Here is a 6853-nt window from a genome sequence, read left to right as displayed (position 1 = left end):
TTTCAGGCAGCTTTGGGGGTGACGGGGTCTCCCTGACCCTTTTTTTTCCTTCAGGCTGAACACCCCCAGCTCTCTCTGCTGCTCCTCACATGGCTAACTCTCCAGACTGTTCAGCAGCTCCATTTCTGGACATGCTCCAGTACCTCAATGTCTTTCCTGAAGTGAGGGACCCACAGTTGGACCCAGTGCTTGAAGTGTGGCCTTGAGTCATTTAGGAGATGCTGAATGTACCAATTTAGGAAGCTCCCACATGTCTCTGGGTCATAGTTTGTCATTCCTGCCCCATCCCACTCTGCTACCCCCTTTAAATTAAAATTACAGGCAACTTGGTGAATAGTATCTTCTTGAACTAGTTTCATCAGAAGAAAGGGCAGGCTTCTTGTAGTGCAGAAGTTTGATTTGCTTTAAGAAAACTAACAATAAACAATAACAAAGACGGGCAATTGCAAAGGCTGTAAAACAAACAAAAAAGTATTTATCTACTTTTTCCCCTTTTTTTCACTCCTACCAAATTTGGATAGAATTACTGTGCATTCCATGTTCGGTGCATGCTTTAAATTCCCAAAACAGATTAAGCAAAGTTTTCAAACTGTTTTATAATACAGATTATGCAGCATGTCTGAGTTGAATACAAGACTTCCATTTTGCCCAGTGAACTTTAAACCCTGGTCTTGCATCACAGGAGTTGTTCTAGCAAGGACTGGGGCCCATGTATATTACACACCTATACATTTATGCATGAAGTGCTACCCTTTTTTCATACTGACATGTTCACTGAGCTGTTTCACTCGGTTAGGCTAGTTTGAAAAGGAAATTTCAGAGAGAAGGTAGAATGTGCTGTAAATTAACAAAAGCCACGTCTTGCCTATTAATTGTGGTACCAAAAGTTTGCTTTAACAAATGTGACTGGTTTGGCCGTGTTGTAATGGCTGTCTAATATTTTGGATATATTAAGAGAGATATTTACATACCACATACATAAGCAGGTTTCCTTGGTTGATCTTTCGCTCAGGGAGAGATGAGCAGTCTCTCTTACAGCTCTCTGGCAGCAATCTCTTACAGTTCAGGGTAAGGAATTTAGGTTCAGGCCCGTCCAAGGGACTACCTTGCATGTGTAATGGTGGCAAACACTTCCACAGCTTCTCTGCAGCACTGCTTTGCTCAACACACTGTCTCTGGGTGGATGGCCAAGGGAAAAGCTGTTCTCTTGTTCTGAGGCAGAAGGAGCAGCCTGGTGCTCTGTCTTCCTTCCACGATGTGCAGATCTACATGACCATAGTCCCTTTCTATACAAATGTACCACCTCTAGGGGAAATTCTCAGCTGCTGAGAAAGCCCAGCAGTGTTGGGGGACACAGTCATATCACAGTGATATGGCAAGGAGATTCACACCTCTTACCTTCCAGCACATGTGGCTAGGAACAAATGAAAGGAAAATTAAATTTCTAGTATTTTAATTTTAAAAGGAATCAATCCCTTTGGTCTTCACATTGGTAAACACAAAGAATGAGACCTTCCCCTGCCTAGGAAGGCCAGCCATATGCAATATAAAAACTGTTTAGAGCAGGGCAAAAGCAGAGTAGCAGGCCCTTAATCCCTCTGCTCATCCCTAGGGAGATCTCTGTGAGGTAATTGTCTGAGCATTTCTGTGCTTTCACCCTCTGGACGGCACTCTGGAGTAGGGAACTTCCATAAAAGCCCGCTCAAAGATCAGCTACTGCCCTCAAATCCTCCCATTTCCACGCAGGGGAGTCTGGAAACACAAAAAAGGAAAGCTCACACAAAATTAAGGCAGAAGACAAAATGCAACAGCTGCTGTGAGGCTCTGCAATTTGGCGACTCACTGACTGCGGACATACCATTTAAATATGTATCTCAGGTTTAGCTGGGTGTATATTCAATTACCATCTGTTAAAAGTAGGGCAGTTATCCTCTGTTAATTGGGCAGTTTACTTTCTTCCACAACCAAGTCTGGGGAGATATCTTTGGTTAATGGGCCATTGAGTGTCACTGCATGACTGATAAAAATTACATCATCCCATTATGGGATACTCCACCCAGAGAGAAGAACCAACCATTCCTACCTAGATATAATCTGAGATTTAGAACAACAGAAACAGCCTTTTCCACTTGACTCCCAGGGGAACAGCCTTTCCTCACTAAATTCCAAGAAGAGCAGCTTTCTTCTCCACTGAATTCCTGGAGAAAGACCAAGCCCATCTACACCACCACTTGACTTTCAAGAGAAAACTACACCCTTCTACAGGATCACTGCTTCAGCAGAACCACAGCTGTCTCTGCAGGAGGACTGCAGTCACCACCACTCAACCAGACTGCTACCAACACCCTGACCCACAGGGTGTCAGGTTGTAATCTGACTCTGTCTGTGGTTTTGATTGTACTGTTGCATTTGTATTTTTAAATTTTCCTAGTAAAGAACTGTCATTCCTATTCCCATACCTCTACCTAAGAACCTCTTAATTTCAAAAATTATAAGAATTTGGAGGGAGGATGTTTATATTTTCCATTTCAAGAAAGGCTCCTGCCTTCCTTAGCAAATACCTGTCTTTTCAAACCAAAACAATATGTAAATGGTATCTAATAAATATCTGTGGTGAGACTGATTGCCTTCTGTAGATAGCTTTCTACAAGCTAATGGTTGTTAAGGAACGATGTTTTCTTAACATTTTGTTTAATTTTAAATAGTCTTATATTGATGTGATTATCCATCATTGAAATGAGACGTAACAATACATTTATGCAATTGCTTTTACAGGTTATTAGCAAGACTGAAAATATAAGTTATATAGGTAATTTCCATTTTGACTGAATGCTACTTTTGTGCTTTCTTTTCACTCCTATTTGATCAGACAGCCAGATTAAATTGAATGCCTTGCTTGTTTAATATTATTAATAAAGGATCTCACTAACTTGATGTCCTAGGTTACAACATGAAGTATTCTATTCCCACCCTCAAGAGCTGCTGAAACCAGGAGGGGCATTGTTTTTCCTTATCTCCGTTAATGGGCCCATCAATGCCTTGCACATAACTCAGAGATAACTCCCTCCAGGAGCCATTTCTGTTTAATCAGAAATGGGCTAATCAAGAACCCACCGGGTGACTCAGAACAATATCAGCCCATTGTGAGATGCTCCACCCAGGAGGGAGGAGCTAAACATCCCCACCTGGATATAATTTGAGTTTTGAGACAGAACAGGCAATCCTTACCCACTGGTTTCCAGAGAACAAGAGCTACCAGATCTTTTCTATGGGATCACCGCTTCAACAAGGCCATTTCATCTGGATGCTGCCACCACCCTAACTAGCAGGGTGTCAGGTTGTATTCTGACTCTGTCAGTGGTTTTTTCTTTTGTATTATTGCATGTATTTGTCTTTTTTTCCCCTTTTCCTAATAAATTGTATTTCTGACTTGGAGTCTCTCACTGGTTTTGCTTTCAAACTAGAACACTTGACCATTCAGATTTAGTAAGGCCATTTTACTCTCTAAAAAACCTATTATCCATTCTGTGCCCACTTATGAACCCGCAAATTGTAGCTGCAGGCACACTGGACCAGATCAAGCTTGAGATTTACACAAACCAGCCCTAATTCTTAGAACAGAACAAAGGCCTTTAGAAAAGTCCATAGAGTTTCAATTTACCACCACACCTTTGCCCACTGGAATTGGGGCAGGCAGGGAACAATTGATTGTCCGGGAACAATCAAAACCATGCATGGAGCTGTAAAACTAAATGATTTACTGTGCTGAGATTACTGTGGGAGATAATCTGTATATAAATATAATAAAGAAGTAGGAGTGTATCACCCTACCTTCCTTTTACCAGTAAGAACAGCAGCTGGCTGAAAGTCTGACATCCTGTTATGACACAGAACTTTACCCGCTGTGGAACTTTACCCACTGTTTGTGTTTCTTGCACAAACAATAGTGGAACTGCCAGGAATGAAATAATACATTACTGATCAGTGAAGTTAGAAGTATTGTCTTCATTTAAACAATTGTAAAAGCTCTATGCTGCTGTTCCTGCTAACCAGATCTCCTTGCTAGAAATAATTGACTTAAAACAAGCCATTGTGAACGTCAGGATTGGTATTCAGTGTAGATTCGTATTCAGTGTATGCCAAACATTCAGGCTGTACATTTCAAGTGGCAGAATAAGGAATTAATCACTGGATCTTGATAAAAATGTGAAATTCAAAAGAACACTTCTAAAAAGCTTGAAGTAAAGGGAATCTTCTTTCTTATCAAAATAAAAAATACTAAATGTCTTTGTATTTTCTTTGAAAATACCAGACAAATTGTAATGGGCTCTCATTCTGGAGACTGCCAGAAAAGCATTTGTCACAATGTTTCTATCCTGCTTACAGACCTGCCCCAAAGCCCACTTCAAAAAGCCCTACAGTTGTGTTTCTAAAGATGAAACAGTGCCAAGGACCATCCTTTGACAGAGATATTTCACAATTTTTTAGTTCAAAGTAAATTGAAAGCTGTGTTGTTTCCCATCAGAAGGAGATTTTTTTACCATAACACTGAAAACAACACTAATTTTCAGTGTTGTGGAACATGATGGACAGGCATACAGAACCACTGAGGGGTTAGGAAGTCTGCTGGGATTCTCCTGGATGGACCCAAATCTCAGCCTTGTCTGCTCTTTAGAAATAACTCTTGGCAAACATTACTTTATTACCTTGCCCAGAGATTTTCTCAAGGAAATACTACCTGGCAGGGACATAGATCACACCAATGAGTGTGTTAATAATTAGCCTCCCATACTTTATTTTCTGGCTCTGATTTATTTGTAGAAATAGCTTTGCAAACCTTTAAGCACTTGAGAAAAATGCATGTCTCTTTATTCTTGTTGCTGATATATTTCTGTATGGATAAGTGTTTTTACATTTATTTTACATATGCACACAACTTAGGACAAATGCAGATATTTTATCTGTCAGATCCTACAGTAGAAATAAAATAATATGTTCTCTGATAATAAAAACTCCAATAAGAGATGAATTTCAGAACAGATTGAGGAATAGCCAACTCTTGCAGATAGATCCTTTCATTTGCCCACCTGGTACCTGGCAAAAGTAAAAAGATTCTGAGAGTTGCTGTTAAGCAAAGCAAGATTCAATGTAATGCTGCTATAAAGTATAATTCTTATATAACTGTATTTCTATGAGAATTGACAGAAGATTTTAGTTGGCTCAAGTTTCTTCTCTTTGGGAAAAAAAGCTTAATAAAAATGCTGGCATTTATACTAGAAAACACATTCTTATCAGGCATCCACAATAAGAGATGAGATATTGTTCAGTAAGAATTAGAATGCAGAACTAACTCTTCTTTGAAGTCATTCACTATTTAATTATTTTAATCCTTTTGAATGGATACTGCATTTGAGCTCCTTTGGAATTGGTTTTCTTTGCTTTTCGTCTCTTTATAGGTAAAAAGACAAAGCTATTTTTATGAAGTCTGTTGTTAGTTTCTAGCTAGGGAAGAAATGGGAGGAGAGACACCAGATTTTACTTTTTATGTGACAACAATCGAAGTTTACTTCTGTACAGAATTCAGAATCAATTCTTGGTAAAAAGTGAGCACAAGCAGCTATAATAACCAAATAACCTTTGAAGACTTCAGTGCTGGTGATTTAATACAGTTAGTAAGACATGCTGTGTCTTAGTGAACTTAGAGAAGTAAGCTCTATTTTAGTGTGTGCTTCAGTGAGAAAATGGGGGGAAATGGCTTTCATTATTAAATTTTTTTCTTTTACAGAAATAATTTACTTAGTGCGTGGTAGTGCAGCTGTTTATTTTCCACACTGCAAAGGTTACAACAGCCAGTCTAATTATTTCACTGCAGACCTTTGTTGTATTTGTTCTACACCTCTATTTCTGGTAACAATAGTACTAGCAGGGCGATGGCTTCTTATTTTGAGGTAATAGCTCAACCTAGTGATGAGAAAGAGCTCCTACACTCATAGATTTTATAACAGTTTCTCAATCTTGAATAAACCAAAGACCATCTAACTTTCTTTAAAAAAAATTTCACGCAGTGTCCAATAACTGTTATCATTCTTTCTCTGTTGTTCCTAACTGTGCTTAGCAGAACATAATTGTGCCTTTTTAGCACATTTTACTGAACCCTTTATTTTTGTCTTCCAGAAACAAATCACAAGATTAAATACACTTTAAAAGACCAAAGCAGCACAATGGAGGGTGCAAAATAACTTTTTATTAAAATTATGGCCATTTATTCCAGCTGAAAAAATACATATCGGTGTATTTTAAAACTCAGTTATATATGTTCAAGTATGAATTTAGTCGTTACAATTTTATAACAGCAAACCAGCTGAATATTAGCTCTATTCTAGGCAAAAAGAAATCTTGTTCATATAAACAAAACATCTATTGAATGGGGCAAAATTTCACAATGGGTGAATTACAATGAAAAAGTGAACTGAAGATTGTAATTTGCAGTTAATCTTGCTGTATCAACTACAAGAGTTAGTTTAAATGCTAATTCAGCTGACACCTAATCTTTACTACTATATGAAAAAGAGCCAGAATTTGAATTAGTTCTACCATTGTGGTTCTAGGAACTCTAGAGAATTATGCTGGGTTATGTTGCAGAGTCAATATCAGACAGCTATTTTTTCTTTCTTATTCTGTAAGTGGTTAAAAAAGCATATATATATATATATATATATATATATATATATATATATATATATATATATATATACACTTTTGGTTTTGTGGTTTGTTCCTGTCTCCACCTCCCCAGGAAGAGAATAAATTACACTGGATTCCTTCTCATTAGGCAAGAGCACTACTGAGTTAA

The sequence above is a fragment of the Melospiza georgiana genome, chromosome 1, assembly GCF_028018845.1.
Source record: "Melospiza georgiana isolate bMelGeo1 chromosome 1, bMelGeo1.pri, whole genome shotgun sequence".
Taxonomy (NCBI): Eukaryota; Metazoa; Chordata; class Aves; order Passeriformes; family Passerellidae; genus Melospiza; species Melospiza georgiana.
This window is presented reverse-complemented; position numbering follows the sequence as displayed.